General features: G+C 37.9%; 1 protein-coding gene across 1 annotated transcript in view; it reads left to right on the forward strand.

Annotated features, from left to right (window-relative positions):
• The window catches only part of SCARA5 (scavenger receptor class A member 5), a 126,101-nt gene that overhangs the window by 48,064 nt on the left and 56,575 nt on the right, over positions 1-21,462 (forward strand). The gene's annotated exons all lie outside the window — the stretch shown is intronic.

Here is a 21,462-nt window from a genome sequence, read left to right on the forward strand (position 1 = left end):
TTTTCATGACTTTCACTGCTCCTTTTATGAATATTTCTGTTGGAGACATTCGATATATTTTGGATTATCCACAAAGAAATAGGATGCAATTCTGTTTCCTCCAAAGCACAGCAGTGTTTAAATAATCCTTGATTAAATGCAGTGTAAACACAACATTGAGAAGAATAAATGAAATTGTTTTCTAGCACCCTTTCCTTTTGTCCCTGCCTCTCCCCCCTCCTCAAAAAAATGATGCATGTCAGCAGAACTGGGAGACAGACCATATTTTGATACTCAGCTTTTTTTTGTAGAACATTTTTATATTTGTCCTAAGCAAAATAGAATTACAAAGCTTTGCATCAGCCCCTAACAATGTTGCAGAATGTTCATCAGATCTAAATTCATTTCCTAATGTTTTATTATTTAGGTGACCATCCTTCAACACTGTTTGTAATGCTGCAAGAAATGGGGCATATCCTTTGCTTTAGAAGCAATAACCTGTAAAAACAGGAAGAAAAGCTACAAGCAGAGGCACTTCAAAAATAGTTGACACTGAGAAGAGAAGGGGCACCCATTGTCAATCATAATAGAAAATATTTGAAGAATAATATTGCTTTCCAGTAGATTATTTTTGCAGCAGCTGGGGTGAGCCTATCCATAGTTTGAAACAGCTCTTAGAAAAGCAGCTGTAAAAATGACTGAAGCCTTAAGCAGTGCTAGCATATGAACACTTGAGTAACCTTTGAGACCCAAAAATACGGAGTCCTGTCAGCACTGAAATTTGTTTGAAATTCAAAATTCTACAGAAGAGGTTCATCAACAGACCATGAGTCACCATACTTTGGTGTATTTTTGTACATGGATATTCTAATCTATATTACAGTTGTAATCCAAAACATGTGGGTTGAATACTGTCCAGCTATTCTCAAGAACTATTCTGTATTTGGGACCATAGCACAGTTTCACACATCACTGATATGAAATCAACATTTCATATTTATTTTCATTAACTACGCCAACATATGCATGTTCAAAAATAGCTTTGCAAATTCATTAGATTGCATTTCATTTCATTTTTATTAGGACTAAAGCGACTTTAATTTCTTGTATGTTCATGTTATAGCTGTCGTCAGTGACAGAGAGTAAGGTTTAAACTTAATGCTTAACATTTAAGGAAAGGGAGGGAGGGAGGGAGGAAGGAAGGAAGGTAGATTTTTTTTTACTGTATTAGGAAACTGTTAGGAAATTATCAAATATCACTCCAAATATAGTTATATATGAACAGTTTAAATAGTTAATATTAAATATCCAGCCATGTCATAATCCATTGTTTGATCTGTCTTCTTTTAGTTAAATGTACTTCTTTCTGCTGATTGTTATATAAATTCAGAGGACAGCTATTTGTGCAACATGGTTGGCCTAGATCCTGATCCCACAAGTTAGTTAAGCCAAGGGGCCTCTAATAAATGTTAAGCCAACTGGATCCCAAGGGTAGATCAAACCATTAAAAACAATTCACTGTCATTATTTTTAAAAAATACGTTCTTTGCCACTTCATAAATTTTCATCTGTATATTTGGCTAACTTTTCAAATTTGGTTTATTTTAAAGGAAGCAGTTTCTAAGCAAAATCTGTGATCTCTCACAAACTTGATTGTAGGAAAACAGCTAATTTGAAATTGCTTCACTATTTTCCATTTATATTGGGTAATTAACAGTGCATCTTTTCTAATGGGGTAATTTTTCTTCATTGCTAATGATAAGGGGGGTAGAGTGTGTGGAATAATTTCATCCCTGTCTTAATTAAAAAATGACATAATTATCAAAATTTGTATCTAACTGTTAAGCCCAAAAATGTTAATCAAATTTGACATTGCATAGAAAGTGAACAATATTAGTATTAAGGAAAATATATATATTTTATATATATATTTAGAATAGTTTGTAATATATATATATATATATATATGCATGAGGTATATAATATATACCTCCGTGTCATATAATATATGCGGGTATATACATAATATTTATTTATTTATTTATTTATTTATTTATTTATTTATTTATTTATTTAGTCATGTTTATGTAGTGTATATTGGAGGTGGAGACCCTTTGAGAGCTGTACGCAATGAAATTTCATTTTAATGTATGCATTCAAAATGACAATAAAATTATTCTAGGTCTTCTAAGTCTAATAGTCTTGCATATGAATATTTTATCCTGTGAGCTCCGGAACTTAAAATTTTTGCCAGGTTTTACCTACGTAAGCTAAGTTGTTCTACATACATATTCTTTCTAGCCAGGTTTTACCTACGTAAGCTAAGTTGTTCTACAGCCCTGGTTCTGTGAAATCTCATTCACAAAATTTCACAGAACCAGGGCTGTAGAACAACTTAGCTTACGTAGGTAAAACCTGTCTAGAAAGAATATGCACATAAAAGCCTACGAAAAAGAAATTGCTCGGGGAGCAAATACAAGGCGATCAAGGAGAGTTGCACCTGGGCCAGCGAAACATTAGAATCTCTGGATGATACTACCAAGATCCCACCTTATCAGTTAAGTTCCCACCCAATCAGCTCACACCCCCACTAGCAGTTAAAAGGAAGAGACAGCTGCGATCTCACATTGCTCCTGGAAGCATGAAGCCGAGAACACCAGCCTGAAGATGACGAATGAGACTTCGTCGAAACGTCGCCAAGACACTTCCAATTTTACGTGGGAGAAGACCCGAATAACCAAAGACCTAAATTGATAAAGTTTTTTCAGTTGTTTGAAGGCATGCCTGTTATTTACCTCACGCAGGGCGAAGGCTTGATTGGAAGTACTTATGGCTCTCTGGTTGATGATTGAATCAGAAAGATCTCTCCAGTTTATGCTTAACAACAATAAATACTTTGCTCTTAAAAAGAGAGCTCCCAGGTTGCCATTTGAATTTTGTAGTCCAAACAGAGAGCCAAAATGGAGGCTGCCAGTTTCAGTGATCTAATCTTTCACCAGTATGGAAAAAGTGAGAGCAAAGGTGTTTGGCTGTAAGATGTTAGAGCAAAAAGGGGAAATGATGGCTCTGTTTTGACTCTGGAGTAGAAAGCAATTAAAGAAGAAAGGACTGGTTCATCTCTACAGCCAGCTGCTCAGAGATTTGAACAAATGGCTTGCGACAGAAAATAAAATGCAATCCAGTTTTTTTTCCCCCAAACCTGGTAACTTGAAGAAGTATGGACTTTTCTAGCAAATGCTAGAAAATTGTGGGAGTTGAAGTCCACACATCTTCAAACTGCCAAATTTGAAAAACATGGGTATAAATTAACACCTTAATCCAGTGGTGGGTTGCCCCTGGTTCGCAACGGTTCTATAGAACCGGTAGTAAAACCGGTGGGAGGCTCTGCCCACCTACCCCGACGTCATCAAAATGCTTCTGCGCATGTGCAGAAGAGCAAGCGCGAGCGAAGAGAGCGTGCGTGCGTGACCCCGTTGCGAACCGGTAGTAAAGGTAAGTAGAACCCACCCCTGCATTAATTCATAAATATATTAAATTACTAAGAGATCATTCATCTCTTTGTCCTATTTCCTGATCAGTGTTGTTCATCCGCTAATCATTTAATTTACTCTCAGATATATTTCTGCAAACTGCCACTCTTATCACATTATTCAATGCACCTTCATTGCTGCCTTCATATAAAATATCCCATATTTTATCATACTCAAATCAAGAAGTATATCATGAACTTTATTCTCACACCTATACCTGAATGGCAAAAATTTCTTGTTTTATTGGGATATTTTATTCTTAGTTGTAAGCCATTCAGAGTTTGGTTTAAAATGGGTGGCTATAGAATTTTTAAAAATAAATAAATGATCTGTTCTACACTACACACTCTTTACCAAACATAAACTTGCTTTTAGGGGGAATTTGAGTCCTTTTGAGCCAATGTTGCTCACAAATCCTGCAGGGTTTTTCGGCAATGTTTTGTTTGGATTGGTCTCCCATTGCCTACTTCCTAGGGCTGAGAGAGAGGGATTGGTTTAAAGTCCCCTGCTGACTTTGTGCCTAAGGCAGGATTAGAACTCATGGTCTCCCTGATTCTAGCCCAGTGGTTCCCAACCTTTTTTTGGCCATACCCCACCTAAGCATCTCTAAAATCCTGATGCCCCCCGACATATAATTCTTACTATTCAAAAAGTGAATTCCTTCGCACGCTAGGAAGCCTAAAAGGCCATTAACTTGGTTTAAACAAGGTTCCAATTGCCCCCCTTAAAAATCAAATCCTCCTCCATGGGGTGTGGGCCCCACGTTGGGAACCACTGTTCTAGCCTGATGTTTTAACCACTACATTCGTTTTGTTCATTGTCAGCTCTTATATTCTTCCAGTCAGAATTCTGCCAAACAACTTCTCCAACATTCTTAACAGACTTTCTGCCCTCCAGTTTTTGCATTTTCTCTTTCTACCTTTCTCTTTATGTAAGAACAGTAAATACATTCTTCTACTTGTTAGGCCCAGCTGTAGTCTTTGCACATGTTAGATTTGATGATGGAAGAGACGGACACAGCTCTCTCAGTGACAACAGCTCTTTATTAGTAGACCAGTACAACCCAACAATCTGCTTGTCTGGCAGCATCCCCTTTTATAGAGGGCTGCCAGACAGCTTAACCAATGAGCTTCAAGTATTTTCCCGTCGTTTTGGAGGACCTGAGTGAAGCCTATGGCTCATTCCTTATATGGTATGTAACAGCACACATCTTAAGCAAATCACATAGCTATTCCAAAAACGAAGCATACTCATAACATTTCTCCATGCTTGCTTCCTTTTCAACTTTCTTACTGCATTCATGTATTCTTTTTAATCATTTATTCTTGTACAGTAATGTTTATCGCATTGTTTCAGTTCTTTCTTTAACATACAGTATCACTATCATTCTTGGAAAAGAAACTTCTTAAAATTATCCTTCCAGCATTCCTTCACTTTTTGTCTAAAATAATTTCAATGCTTTTGTTTGCAATTCCAGTCACTCTGCTAGGTGACCTTGTCTAGCTCTTTTTAACCATTTCAAAAACATTTATTCATTTCCATTAAAGTGATCCTGCGTTTCTCTGCCTCTTACAATTTCAGCTGTTGATTATATTCTAAGCAACCAATATTTCTTTACAATATTGCAACAAACACTTACATGTAGGATTTTTCTCTTCTGCACCAGGGGTGAAATCCAGCAGGTTCTGACAGGTTCTGGAGAACCGGTAGCGTAAATTTTGAGTAGTTCGGAGAACCGGCAAATACCACCTCTGGCTGGCCCCAGAGTGGGGTGGGAATGGAGATTTTGCAGTATCCTTCCCCTGCCACACCCACCAAGCCATACTACACTCACCAAGCCACGCCCACAGAACCGGTAGTAAAAAAAAATTGGATTTCATCACTGTTCTGCACTCTGTTTCAGGTCCTCGTTCCACCAGTCTTTTTAATACTTCCCCTTAGAGCAGGGGTGTCAAACTTGATTTCATTATGTTTGACCTTGGGGGGCTGGGGTGGGCATGGGGTGGGCTGGAATGGGCGTGGCCAGCCTATGGACTTCGTGAACTCTGTTTTTGGTTGCAACAGCCTCCTGCAACTCTCTGCCAGTGAAAATGGAGCTTGTGAGGGCCGCCCATGGCCCTTGCAAGCTCCATTTTCACTGGCAGAGGCACCGCGGGCCAGTCCTTCACTGTTTCCAGAGCGGCCCCACCGACCAGATCTAAGCACTCCACGTGCCGGATGCGGCCCATGGGCCTTGAGTTTGACACCCCACCTTAGAGTAATGCCAGGCATTTCTGTGATTCTCTATAGGATAATTCTTTTTATTCTGTTCCAAACAGCTTCTACTTTCTCTTTCAAATTTTATCTTTCATTGATTTTCTCAATCTTTCATCATAAACCATGAAATATATATCATGCTTTTTTAAAAATTAATTCTCTTTTCACTCATATGTATGAGTACAATATTTTAATCATGTATTTGAAATGAACAGGCTCTTACCTAACCAAATACTCATCAAACCATCACCATTCTCATTCATTCTTGAATCTGTGAAAGTCTATTCCTTCTATTCTTTTTTCCACCCACCATTCATACCTTTTTTTTTTTTAATTTGATTTATATGCCGCCCTTCTCCGGAGACTCAGGGCGGCTTACAATGCGTTAAGCAATAGCCTTCATTCTTTTGTATATTTTATACAAAGTCAGCTTATTGCCCCCACAAACTGGGTCCTCATTTCACCTACCTTAGAAAGGATGGAAGGCTGAGTCAACCTTGAGCCTTGGAGAGATTCGAACCAGCAGAAATTGCAGGCAGCTGTGTTAATAACAGGGTGCACTAAACCACAGTACTATCAAGGCTCAATACCTCCTAAGAGTCCCCCCCTCACAACATAGCAATAATTTAGAATGTTACAATTCTAGTACTTCCATTATTAATATTCACAGGAGTATAATATGCAACTATCATCATTTTTTTTTATTTTTCTTTCCAATTTTTTTTTTAAACATAAAACATAAAATACATCGTTTTAGAGCAAGGGTTTGGTCCGGCATAAAATGAGTACAATTATTCACATTCCCTCAATCAATTTTGTTCCAAATTTTATCCATTTACATCTTTAAAAAAAAAGGAATATAAATGAAATATTGATTGTTAAAATGATAAAGATTTAGAACAGTGTTTATTGTTTAGAATTTTGGGTGTAATAGTAGGATGATAAATGTTTAGAATAAGATTTTTTTTCTTTTTTTTTTTAGAACTTTCATCAATTTATTGATTGCTAGTTTCATATACACTTACAACAGTCTAGATCAGTGATGACGAACCTTTTTGGCACTGAGTGCCGAAAAGGGAACACACATGTCTGGGCCGAGACCAGGAATAGGAGTTGCCCAGGGGCGTGCAAGCACCAGAGAATGTACTTGCGGTTTCTTTAGGTTTCTTCTTCTTTACTGCAGTTTCTTCTTTTTTACTGCTGGCAAGTCTTCAGATTACTGCTGCGCATGCACATGCGCCAATCAGCTGGTGAGTGTGCACCGGAAAATGTACTTCTGGTTTCCAGCACGCACTTGTGCACCGGCCGGCAAGTCTTCAGGTTAGTGCCACACTTGTGCACGCGCCAATCAGCTGGCGAGCACATATGCTCACACCAGAAAATGGAAGATCAGCTCTGACGCAAACACAAAGGTCAGCTGATCATCGCACACGCATGCGCACCAGAAACGCGGAAGAGGATCAGGCACCGCCGTGCATGCCAGGCGACATGGCTCCCTGTGCCACTTTGGGCACCCGTGCCATAGGTTCGCCATCACGGGTCTAGATAATTCAATTTCTTGCTTTCTGACATAACTGTATATTTAATCTTTTCGTTCCTAATTAAATCTACATCTTTGCTCTTTTTCTGTATTTGCAGCATTCTTTTTGAAATCATGTGGGTTCTCATGTGTTGACTGCAAAACCACTTGTGCGACCTTCTAAAGACTATTTAATGATTGTTGGGCTTTAACAAGGCAATGCAGGCATATGGTACATCCAGCCCCATCCAGAACCCTTTCAAAACAACCTGGTAGCCAAGTATAATTTCCAGTTGGAAAAAAAAATCAAAAAAGGGGAAATTGGTTCCTCCATCTAATTTGGGGAGTAGGGACAAGGGAAGAATTCCGAAATAAACATGTTAATCCATGAAAACATTCCAAACCACAGTGTCGAGGGGAAAGCTTCATAATTTCACTCAGCCATTTCAAGATAATTGCCTCCATCTCACTTCTCCCTGGCCAGGAGTTGGCTGTCAGTGTTGGATGTTTTTCTTCTAAGCTGTCATTGGTTTAGCCAATCTTGAATACTTTTTACAACAACAGGTGATGTCTACATGGACAGATACTGCTAGTCTTAGCTGCTGCCATACATCATAGCTAATCACATAAAACCTGCAAGGGAGAGATTAACAATCTAAAATTTATATACAGGTTTTCAATCCATTTTTTTTCAGCCCTTCAAAACTATTTGAAATTATTTATTTATTATCTATTTATTGGTTCGATTTATATGCCGCCCTTTTCCAGAGACTCAGGGCGGCTTACAATGCATTAAGCAATAGCCTTCATACTTTTGTATATACCTGCTTAGTAGGGCTTTCGCCCCCCACCCCAAGTGATATTCTTTTTTATACAAAGTCAGTTTATTGCCCCCACAAACCAGGTCCTCATTATGCACCTTGACAAATCTTTTAAAATAAAATAAAATTGGATCTCCATGAAAAAATATCTTGGAAACCTTTGGATGCCTATATCCAATGGCTTGGATGGTTCGACATCATCATGTCACTGTAAAAGGTTGCCAATTTTTTACACTTATGGGCATAACCAGCATAGGTGTCACATGATATTGTGAAGGCATTAATAAGAATTTCTTTCTTTAACCCATGTACATGATTGTATTAAGATATGTGGACTAAATAAATTATAAGATAATTATAGGAACTTCAGGTAAAATGTTTCCAAACTGGGGACAGAAATGGATTTGTAAAGATGAATCTTGGGATAATATAGAACCAAAACTCCACATAAACAATTACTTGGGCTTGCCAAGAAATCCATCTACATACAGCTCTACATCAACCTATTAGTCTGCTGTCATTTCTTACAAAGGAGGAAAGATCCCGTCACAAATTCAAAGTATCTTCCAACAAGCCAGAGTTGTGCAAATGTGCTAGATTGGAAACCCATTATGACAGTTTAGGAATAATGGGAGTTGCAACCTAATAATTCTTAAGGGTGCTAGATGGGTTGAAATATCTGAACCTTATTCAGAGATATCTTGTTAGTAGCTTTCTATTGAAAGGCAACTACTATTTCCAATGCATCTAAGTCTATCTTCTCAGATGCATTCAGACCTCAGTTACAGAATGTCTCCAATAGAAATCTGAGCTGCAGGGAGTGTTACATTTGTTCTTTAGCCCCTTGTTTGATTCCTTGATGCTGGATATCAATGCCACAGTGCCAAATGTTGGAACTTCAAAATGAACCCCCCTTTTTTCCCCCAGCAGGGTCTGAAAAGCTAGAAAGGTTTTTTTTTTTATGTTCTTCCTTGAAATAGATTTCATGTCCAATTAAAAAGAAAAAGAAAAAAAAAGGTTTGTTTTCTTTTTGTCTTCTGTCTAGTCCTGTTCCAGTAAAGATTCTCAGTTAAACCACCCGTAATTCCAAGACTCTAGTTTTGGGCCAAAGAATGTGGAAAGTGTGAGGCAGTTGGGAGGCTCTGTTTGTGGGCCAAAATAAAGCAGTGCTTCAAAAAACATGCTTGTATGTAAGTTGTTCTTCCAAACTTTCCTCTCCTTGCCTGTCCTTTATCTTTGCTTGCTACAAGATAGATAGATATATGGAAAGAAAAAGAAAGAAAGAAAGAGAGAGAAAGAAAAAGAAAGAAAGAAAGAAAGAGATAGAGATAGATAGATAGAGAGAGAGAGATGGAAAGAAAAAGAAAGAAAGAGAGAGAGAGAAAGAAAGAAAAAGAAAGAAAGAAAGAAAAAGATAGATAGATAGATAGATAGATAGATAGATAGATAGATAGATATGTCTGGATATGGGCAGAAGTGACAACACAGAAGAGATTAAATATGATGAATGGATGTGTAAACAGCAATTTTATGAAGTGTGCAGCTGGAATACGGATGGGGTTTGGCTTGCTGAAGGATTTATTTGTTTGTTTGCAGAATGATGGCTAACTGCCCTGCTCAGATCCAAAATAAATGCAATTGTATGTTTTTATTCAAATTGTGAAGAAGGATAATGTTTATAATTTTTAAAGGCCTAGAGATTTCATTTGAAGATATAAAGCTGCTCTGCACTGGCCTAGTTCCCATAACAAACTAAGCCCATTACCTAGGTTTAGGTTTACTGTTTGGTTTTAGTTGAGCATGTTGTGAGAATGCAATCTTTGTAGACCTCTACATCTATCAATGTCTCCTTGCACTGGCAATAGCAAGGACTTGCTTTCTTATTAATTGCTACTGAGTAATTTTACGTGGTGATACTTGAAACTGGGACACTGCATAATGAACTTTGGTGCCTCTTTGTCTTGTGTGCTGATAGCAATAGCAGTAACACTTATATACCAGTTTACAGCGCTTTATAGCCCTCTCTAAGTGATTTACAGAGTCAAAATTTTTATGAACTTAATGGCGAATAGACTAAAAATAATATTAAATAACAGAATACATCCAGATCAGAATGGATTCTTGCCGACAAGACAAATTAAAAATAATCTAAGGATGGTGATTAATATAATAGAATACTATGAGGTGCATCCAGAGAAACAGTCAGCACTGGTTTTTCTGGATGCACAAAAAGCATTTGATTGGGTCAATTGGAGATTCATGACACAACAGATAAAAAATATGAAATTTGGAGAGAAATTTGAAAAGATAATATCTACAATATACACAAATCAGAAGGCAAGACTACTAGTGAATGGGGAATTAACAGATTTCTTTGAAATAAGTAGAGGAGTACGACAAGGGTGCCCACTCTCACCCCTGCTCTTCATTTTAACCCTGGAGAATTTGCGTAGGAGAATTAGACTAAATAAAAATATAAAAGGACTTAAAGTAAAAGGAGAAGAATACAAGGTCCAAGCCTTTGCTGATGACCTTGTATTCTTCATAGAGGACCCACTAGAAACACAATTAAAATTGTTGGAGGAGATAGAGGAATTTGGCAGGGTGGCAGGGCTAAAAATTAATAAAAACAAGACCAAAATATTAACCAAAAATCTAACAATAAAACAAGTAGAAGAATTGGAACAACAATCGGGACTGCAAGCAGTTAAAAAGATAAAATATCTAGGTATAAACTTGACAACCAGAAATATAGCTATCAAAGACAACAACTATGGAGAACTAATACAACAAATTAAAAAAGACTTAGAGAGATGGGGGAAACTTAAATTATCGCTGCTAGGAAGAATTGCGGCGATAAAGATGAATATACTCCCAAGGCTCCTCTACTTATTTCAAACTATCACGGTTAAATTAGAGAAATTTTTTTTTACAAATTTGAATAAAATAATCTCAAAATTTATATGGGAGGGGAAAAAACCGAGGATAAATTTAAAAACATTACAAGATGATAGAACCAGAGGAGGCTTTGGCCTACCAGCCTGGGAAAAATATTATAGAGCGGCAAGTCTGATATGGATTAAGGATTGGGTCAATCTGGATAACCAAAGAATATTGAAATTGGAAGATCACGATTTATTAAAAAGCTGGCACACTTATTTGTGGAACATTGGAAACAAAACATACAAACATTTCAAAAACCATATAATAAGAAACTCACTAATTGGCACCTGGTTGGAAATTAAACGTAAGCACTATATGAAAGTCCCAGGCTGGATATGTACATTAGATATGTACATTATGCACCCCAATACATCAGCTACTCAAAAAATTATACGATACAAAGAAGTTCTGGACATAAATGGAAGACTAAAATCACGGCAAGAGCTCAGGGACCAGAGTATAGAAATGCACTGGTGCCGTATTTATTAATACAAACCAGATACAAAAAAGACAGTGAAGAAGGAGGAGTTGCAATAAAATCTAACCAATTAGATAAATTATTAGAAACCAAAGAGGGAAAATTAATCTCAAAGATTTACAAATACCTACTAGAGTTTGATTTGGCAGAAAACATAGTTAAAGGTCAAATGATAGCTTGGGCTAGGAACATTGGAAGAAATATACAATTGGAAGAGTGGGAAATGATATGGGAAAATAATTGCAGAATAACAAGGGCAACAACATATAAAGAGAACCATTACAAGATGTGGTATAGGTGGTACCTAGCCCCTGCTAGATTGGCAAAAATGTACGCAAATTTTAACCCGATAAGTTGGAAATGCAGACAAACACTGGGAACCTTTTATCATCTTTGGTGGCTCTGCCCAAAAATTAAAAAAATTTGGATGAAAATTAGAACCTGGATAATAGAAATAACGGAAGAAAAGATTGACCTAAAACCTGAAATTTTCTTATTAGGTATACTTAAAAAAAGCAGTAGAAAAGAAATAAAATACATCACATTACATATAATCACGGCGGCTAGATTAACCCTAGCCCAATCCTGGAAATTAGAACAGTTGCCAACAGAACAGCAAATAATTCAAAAAATATTTATATGTGCAGAAATGGATAGATTACCTTTAAAATTAAATGATAAGGAAGATTCACAGTATTTCCAAATATGGGAAAGATGGTATGAATGGATTAATCGATGGAAAAAAAAAGTAAAGTCAAATATAGTAAGAAATTAAAGGTAACAAATATACACCGTCATTAAGAAATTAAGGTTAATGTATATATATATTCACATGTTTAAATATTATAGATAGATAATCCTGTTTGTTAGTTTTAGTTTGTATGTAATTTAGAATTTTATTTTTTAGAGTTAAGAACGTTTTGTACAATTTTTATCTTTTTATATTGAATAAAGGTTGTTTTTAAAATTAAAAAAAATAGACTGTGCAGAGTAAAATGGAAGACAGGTATACTTACGAACAAACATGAAAATGACATAAATTGCAGAGGATCCATTTCCCCTCCTCCCCTTTTTATAAACAAGCTCCTTTTTTCACAAGTTCAATAGTCATGCAACTTCCAGACATTCTGGTCTTTTTTTTTTTTTTTTTTTTTTGGAATTCAGTTCTTTTGGCTTTCTCACTTCTGTTTCCATTCATATACTTCTGCTTCGTAGGGATGGAGAAGAGATCAATTTGGTTCTACTTTCATATTTTTTGAGTCAATGAATGAATTAAATTGTTGTTGGCTTTGAAAATTAAACTTTCCTAAATATGCCGATGTAAGTGGATTTGTGATAAAAATGAGGTGAAGTGGTGTTGGAAAGAGTATTTTAGGGAATTGTATAAAGAATGATAGTAATATGTTGACGAGTAGGAAGGAAATAAATGTTAAATACTACCGTCCAAGAGAAAAATAAGAAGGAAGTCATAAATGTAATGTAATAATGTTGAAAAATACTATAAAATATTTTATAATTTGAAAAATGTGATAATAGGGGATGTGATTTACTTTTCGGGTAGCTGTGCAACTTATTTGGCTGGAGTGTGAAGATTGAATTTCTGTAAGAATGCTGTTACTATTCTTCTACACAAACTGAAAGACAGTAAGAACGAATAAAATATTATGGAAGGATTAGTTTGCTAAGTGCATTTCTTATTGGCTGGGAATCCAAAGGAGTGACATGGCATAATGCCGTAAGGAGTATAAATCTGAAAATTAATGTATCAAAAACCAAGGTGGTTGTGAATGACAAGAAGATGGAATTAATGATTGTAACATATGCATAAATGGCAGAAAACTACAGCAAGTACAGTGGTATTTCGGTGCTCATCATTAATTTATTTGGGAGACATGATGAATACTAAAAATGATGAGTATCAAACAAGTTTTTCCCATAAGGAATAATGTAGTGAGTCACAAGGCAGCCAACACCGCCAAGTTCTAACTTGTGCATTGAATACCAAACAAACAATGAGTATTGGGACAAAATTTTCATGTCAAAATGCATTGAGTACCAAATTCGATGAGTTTCAAAGCAGTTCAGTACCAAGGTACCAGTGTATATGAATTTAGGTACTCTGTACAACAGAGCTGTCTAACTCGCAGCCCATGGGCCCGGTGCATCACATGCTGGCCATGCCCACACCTGGTTTAGTGAAGGAGAAAAAAATCCCGATACGTCGTGTAATGCCACTATGACAACACGAGTTTGACACTCCTGCTGTAGAATGTTTACTGAAGATGGGAAAATGGATGGAAAAACTGTAAATTTTAAATGCTGAGAGATAGCAGTTAATACATAGTTTAAGCAATGAATGTTGAAAGAAGCAGATCCGGCTGAATTTAGGCATGTACTATATTATACAGCATTTCTCTGAGTGTCTGGGGTGGAGAGGCAGACTGATGATAACACATTGCACCATCAGGCCTTTCCTTTGTCCCAAAGGTGAATTTTTCAAAAGGCAAGTGGACTTTCTTGGGGTTTTCCTCGAAAACACTTTGCTTCTCATTCAAGAAGCTTCTTCAGTTGCCTTTTGGAAAAAATACCTTTGGAACAATCATGACTTGAATGATTGAGAATCTCCATAGACACTTAACCCCTTCCTTTGTGTACAGACCTAATAGAAGAGGAACAGAGGTGGTATTCAGCAGGTTCTGACCAGTTCTGGAGAACCGGTAGTGGAAATTTTGAGTAATTCAGAGAACTGGTAAATACCACCTCTGTCTGGCCCCGCCCCCATCTATTCTCTGCCTCCCGAGTCCCAGCTGATCGGGAGGAAATGGGGATTTTGCAGTAATCTTCTCCTAGATTGGGGAGGGAATGGAGATTTTACAATATCCTTCCCCCGCCACACCCACCAAGCCATGCCACGCCACCAAGCCACACCCACAGAACCGGTAGTAAAAAAATTTGAATCCCACCACTGAAGATGACCTTATAAAATATAATAAAGAGGAAGGGGAGTTGTACTCTATATAACAGTGATGGCTAACCTTTTTGCCATCTCATGCCAGGAGAGGGGGGGGCGGCCCACACCCATAATTCTATGTGCGCTGCCCTGCACATGCGTGTGCAACCCCCTCCCCTCCCGCTCCTGGCACGTGATGGCCAAGCCTCTCTAGGAGTTTCTGGAGGCTTGGGACAGCAAAAAAAGTCACTTCCTGTCCCACCAGGAGTTGGGAAATGAGCCGTTTCAGGCCTTTGGAGGGCCTCCGAGGGAGTGGGAAAGGCTGTTTTCACTCTCCGCAGATGCATAGAGATGATCTGGAGCCAGGTAAGAAAGAAAAATGGGCCTTCCTCACCCCCTGCCCCAGCCCCTCCGGAGGCAGGAAATAGCCTGTTTCCCTACTCCTGGTGGGCCCAGAAGGCCTGAAAATCAGCTGGCCAGTGTCCGCATGCGCACTAGAGCTGAGCTGGCGTGCCCACTGATATGACTATGTGTGCCACCTGTGGCACGTGTGCCATAGGTTCGCCATCACGGCTATATAAGAAATAACTACACTTGTATAAAATGGGAACAAAGTGATGAAAACTTCAAATGCATTTGGAGTAATATAAAAGGAAAAAGGAATAACATTGCCAAAGGTGTATTTTACAGGCCACCCAACCAAATAGAGGAAATAGATGAACTTTTTACTAATCAGATAGTTAAAGTGTGTAGGAAGCACACTACAATAATAATGAGGGACTTTACCCTGACATCAATTGGGAGACAAATTCTGCACCTAGTATAAGATCAAACAGATGCTTCAATAGATTTATAGTGTCAGGATAATGAGAAATAATGTACTACATTTGGACTACTATGCTCATTTCTAGTGACCCCATTAAAAAAAAACATATGCAAGAATTGGAACGAATACACAAAAGACTGACAAGGTTGATATAGGGCTTGGGGGACATAATCCTTTGAAGAACAGTTGTGTTTAGAACCACAACTGTGGTTGTCTTTGGCCTAAAACAGAATGCTAAGAGGAGACATGATAATAGTTCTCTGATACTTGAAGGGCTGCCACAGGAAAGTGGATGTGACTTTACTCCTAGAACCCAAAAGTAGGAAGAAACAATGGATAGAGGTTTTACAGAGAGATATCAAAACTCAAAATAAGGAGATATTTTCGGACTGTGGGAAATTTGTATTATTTGCAGATTTAATCAGCATTCCTCTCTACTTTTGGTCCAATTCAAATACTATTGAAGGATAGGGGCCTAGGGAGCCATTATCGTGGGTTTTTAATTATGATTTTCAAGGTAGTTTCGTATCCTCTTGATCATCATGCTATTTAACTGACATTTTACTAACTTCTAATCAGCATGTCATAAGGGACTGTCTCAAGTGCTTTGATGAAATCAGGATATGTTACAGTTGTGTGCAAAAATGTAGTCATATGTGAGATATTAAACTATTGAACATGGCAGGTGCAGAAATTTGGCTAGTCTTTCAGACAATACTTTATAATATCTCCTTTGGCAGAAATAACAGCTTCTAAGCATTTCCTGTAGCCAGCTAAGACAAAAACCTGTTTATTTTTTGCTTTTGGAATTCATTACTGTTCTTTTCGTAGACGTCTTGGAGCACAAAAATATTTTTAGATCTTCTTGCCTGCAGTGCATATTTGAGATCTCTTCGAAGATTCTGAGTCTGGGGAACCGAATATCATTTCAAAAGAAATCGGATATTTTAGAAACATAAGTATCCAAGAGAGCCAGTTGGTGTAACGCTTAAGGCATCAGGCTAGAAAGTGGGAAACTGTGAGTTCTAGTCCCACATTAAGCATAAAGCCAGCTAGGTGACCTTGGGCCAGTCACTCTCTCTTAGCCCTAGGTAGCCAACAATGGCAAAACACTACTGAAATTATGCCAAAAAACCTATAGGGATTAGCCCAGGCAGTCAACACTGACTTGAAAGCACCAAGAACACAACAAAACAAAACAAATCTCCAAGCCAGCTATGAAGTACTTACCAGAAAGAAATATAAAGGTTTTCTTATTTTGAATGTGCAAACAACTGCATTTAAGGAGTAAGTATGCATTCAAAGTGAAGGACGCGGTGGCTCAGTGGCTAAGACGCTGAGCTTGTTGATCGAAAGGTTGGCAGTTCAACGGTTCGAATCCTTAGTGCCGTGTAATGAGATGAGCTCCTATTACTTGTCCCAGCTTCTGTCAATTTAGCAGTTCAAAAGCACATAAAAATGCAAAATAGGGACCACCTTTAGTGGGAAGGTAACAGCATTCCGTGCGCCTTTGGCATTTAGTCATGCTCGCCACATGATCACAGAGACGTCTTCGGACAGTGCTGGCTTTTCGGCTTTGAAATGGAGATGAGCACTGCCCCCTGGAGTTGGGAACGACTAGCACATATGTGCGAGGGGAATCTTTACCTATGCATTCAAACTTGCAGAACTCTTTAGAGTTTTATTGTACCATGTGTCTGTTTCCATTCACTTAGGAAATCACTGAAACATATAAGTTAGTTAGAGCGCCTTAATTTTTGCATTCAAAAGTATGTCAATTATAGCAATAAAGGTTGTCCTTTATAACGTAGGAGATAGGATCACTGTAAGAGAAAGATGAGAAAGATGTATTTTATAAATGCAGCTGAATTAAGGAGACATGTAAAATGTCAAAATTGTTGAGTTGCCATCCTATTTTTAAATGGTTCTGATTTATCTGTGCATCACTGTGGCTGGGTTCATACAATATTCTAAACCAAAAACACAGTACTGAGTTACCCATCATTTGTGGTTTATTCAACAGATCAAGGTTAAAGAAAACAGGTCTTCATGCTGTGTCTGAAGCCAGTTAATGGCTGGGCCCACACATCTTTTGATTTTGGATTAGTCTGCTGTATAAATCCTACCATTGTGGTTTGCAAATGTATTTATTTATTAGGTGAACTTATATACTCCACCCCATCTCACAGATGTGATTGAACAAATCATAGTTTATGACAAGGTTAGGTATCCGTGGGTCCCCAAACAACCTCTTGGTCACTTCTGAAACATCTTCCATCCACGAAGACTGGGTCGCAAAGTTTAGAACCATTTTGAGGTGAGAATATACAAAAACTATATTATATATCCCAAATAGACAAAATACAATTTTAAAACCAAGATATCAAAACCACAGGAAAAATGGAAAATCCCTGCCCACTGTTGGGTGTCATATGGTTCCACTATTTTGCACCATCATCCTTCCCACCAGTCCTAGTTCTTTCCAAATATTCATTGCACCCAGGGGTGGGTTCTACTTACCTTTACTATCGGTTTGCAATGGGGTCGCGCACGTGCACAGAAGCTTCCTGATGACATCAAGGTCGGCGGGCGGAGCCTCCCTCCAGTTTTACTACCGGTTCTATAGAACCGGTCCGAACCGGGGGCAACCTACCGCTGATTGCACCCCTTATTCCCCCAAAGGGTGCCCTACTCCTAATTCATGCAAACCCAACCCACTTTAGTTTATTTACATAATTATTCTGTTTTACAAATCTTGGGTTGCTGAACCTAGTTCACAGTTTTCTTGCAACTATAATGGGAATTGGAGTGACAGAATCAAAATAAATCTCAATATTCATTTACTTAGATATTCTTTAAATAATATTGTAAATTTCTAGCATTCTCTAATAGATTATTTTTTCCCTGGGATATTTTACTACTACTAATCCTACAGTTGGACAGTGGACAGCTTGAATTAGACTTAAATCAATGAATTGGACATTTTGCTGTCTCCAAAGAGAAGGCAATCTCATTTCTATGTGTGTATGCCCGTAAAAGACTTTTTGATGCGGTAAAAGTATAGAAAACAAAAAAAGTTTTAAAAAAGGAATAAAAACATATAATTATGCCTTCTATCCTTCTTTCTATTGAATAATTGAATATTCAATTCTGTTCCTTTCCTCTTTCACCCTTTTGAATAATCAAATCCGGAAGTCATCAGGTTTTTTTTCTTCTTTCAACAAAATGCCAATATAAAGTTTCCAATCTTTCAAAAAAGTCTTCATTGATTTTTCTCTTCCAAAATTGATCAGCTTTACCAGTTCCTCAAATTCAAGTATTTTTATAATCCAATCTTCCACTGTAGGTATTTTATTACTTTTCCATCTTTTTGCACAGCATAATCTTGCTGCACCCGTTTCTAAGTCTTTTTTTCTTAAATTCTTATGGCCTGTTACCAAGCTCAGTTGTTCAAATCTCATTGGCCAATCTGTTTAGCATAAAAGCCAACCCCAGGCTGAAGGTTTGTATACTGCTGATGCATTGTTTATATGTACATGAACATCCTCTGGGCATGTGCCCCGCTCTCCCCTAATTTGAACCAAATGTGTTGTGTTAATATCCCCTGCTTTTTCTATAAACAAGCAATTGCATCACCAGAGGCACAGAGCCAGGCAGATTCTAATAATATTTTAAGTAATTACTACTTTATTATTATTTGGTTGAGTTTGGCTTCCATCCACAACTTGCACTGTGGAATGTGCAATAAATTTAAAATTCCCTAGAAATTACAAAGGTGGTGGTGGTGGGATAACAACTACATTTCTTTGGCTCTTTACTGCATATGATAAAAAATGTTTCTGCGTATGGCTTAGTTATGGGCAAAGTGTGAGCTATCCATGGAGAAAATAAAGTTTAGTTTCCATTTATGTTTAAAATGCAGCCAGTTTTGGGTCGAGATCTTTCTATATTCCTGAGAAAGCTGAAGACCCCAACTATGTCCTTGGTCTTTTCTTTTTCCACCCATTTTTAGTTTTGAAAATCAGTCACTACATTTTATATTCTAGTTCTGGCCAGCTGTTGAACACACAAAAATCTAGTTGCCTAGAAGCCGCATTAGTTCCTCCCAACTTTAAAAAATCTAAGAGAGCCTTTAAAATACTGCTATATTGATTTCCAGATATCGTTTCATTAATTTTGAAATTCGACTGGATTCCCCCCCCCCCCGTGTGCGATTCTTTTTACATGAATTGGTAGTTAGTTTACTAAATTTCTCTTGTCCTTAAATTAAATGAGGGTGGTGCGGTGAGCTCAGTGATTAAAATGCTGGGCTTGTTGGCAGGAAAGCTGGCAGCCCAATTTCGAGACCTGAGTGCCATGTAATGGAGCTTCTGTCGTTGCCCCAGTTCTTGCCCAGCTAGCAGTTTGAAACAGTGGTAGGTTTCAAATTTTTTTACTACCGGTTCTGTGGGTGTGGCTTGGTGGGCGTGGCAGGGGAAGGATTCTGTAAAATCTCCATTCCCGCTCCACTCCAGGGGAAGGTTACTGTAAAATCTCCATTCCCACCCCACTCCAGAGAAAGGTTACTGCAAAATCCCCTTGGGACTTGGGAGGCAGAGAATAGATGGGGGCGGGGGCAGTCAGAATTTTTACTACCGGTTCTCTAAACTACTCAAAATTTCCACTACCGATTCTCCAGAACTGGTCAGAACTTCCTGAAACCCACCTCTGGTTTGAAAGCATGCAAATGCGAGTAGATAAATAGGTACCACTTTGGTGGGAAGGTAACAGTGCTTCATAAAGTCATGCTGGCCACTTGACCCCAGAAATGTCTTTAGACTGCACTAGCTTAAAATAGAGATGAGCATCACCTCCTACAGTCAGCAACGACAACCGGAGTAAAATCGGCAGGGACTCCTTTACCTTTATTTTAAATTAAATGACACAACTGTATTCTAACAAGACTTTCTTAAGTCAAAGGGATGGAATAGATCTGGAAAACATGTGGACTGCAATCAAGATCACCATCCGTTTGGAACAGGTCCCACAGGAGGAAAACTTAATTCACAGTTAAAATGTGAATGCTAATCCAATTACATTGATTGTCCACAGATTCAAGACAGACCTGATACCCTGCCCCCCACCCCCACCCCCCAAAAAAACCCCAGAACAGAGCAAAGCATAAGTATCTCATTTGGGTAGGAGGACAGTGCCAACTCAAGGTCTTGGCAACTAAGTGCACTTTTTAATAGGCATGATTAATGTTATGTGGAATTTGGCCAGTGGTGGTTATAAAAGGGAACTAGAAAAAATTGTGGCAGTGGTGAGGACTATCAAAACATAATATTTTTAATGTATCTATGGAGGTTCCCCATCTCCCTCCTTACTCCGCCCTGTGTTCAGAAGTAAAATATCAGTAACTATCAGTTGCTAGGAAGCACAATAGAAAAGGGGGGTTGCTTTTGATCCTGGCTTAAGGGCTTTCAAACTCTTGGTTGGGTCTCTAGGTGGGAGGCAGATTTTGAAATGCAAGCGTTTTAGGGCACTGATAAATTGATACGTTCAATTTCATACATTCTTTGCTTGGGTTAACATAGTGAATTGCCTTTTTTTGAGCTCACACAATATATTACTCATAAACTAAGCCAGAACATAATCAGTATTAAAACTAATCAAATTTAGTGCATTTTGAGGACAATACACAGCCATAGATGTGGTCTGGCCCACAATTTGAGAAGCCCTAATTTGAAGTAATGTGTGAACTTGGCTTTTATTTTGTAGGCTTTATAAAGATGACCAATATTCATTGTAAACTGTAATTCATGGGTTAGCATGTTGTGTGAGCCCATCAATTGAGGTTTTAGTCTGTGTCACGGTTAAGCAAATCATGGCACACAATTTGTATAAAAACAGCAAACATTGACTAGATGGACCAATCTTCTGAGTTGACATAAGGCTGCTTTCTAAGTTGCTATATTTACTTGGAAGCAGGAATAAAATATGTTTCATATTACATCTTTGGAATTTTATTTTTCATTAATGGAGACAAAATTCTGTGTTATGATGCCCAAGATAGCCCTCTCTGGGACTGACAATTGCAAGTGTTTCAGATTTTTCCCATTGCTGTTGGGTGTTGAGGGATCCTTTACAGTTCAGGATAAATATATTATGTTACAGGTTT

This window comes from Pituophis catenifer, unplaced genomic scaffold, assembly GCF_029215685.1.
Source record: "Pituophis catenifer annectens isolate HBS135680 unplaced genomic scaffold, rPitCat1.0.hap2 SCAF_1, whole genome shotgun sequence".
In the NCBI taxonomy this organism is placed as follows: Eukaryota; Metazoa; Chordata; class Lepidosauria; order Squamata; family Colubridae; genus Pituophis; species Pituophis catenifer.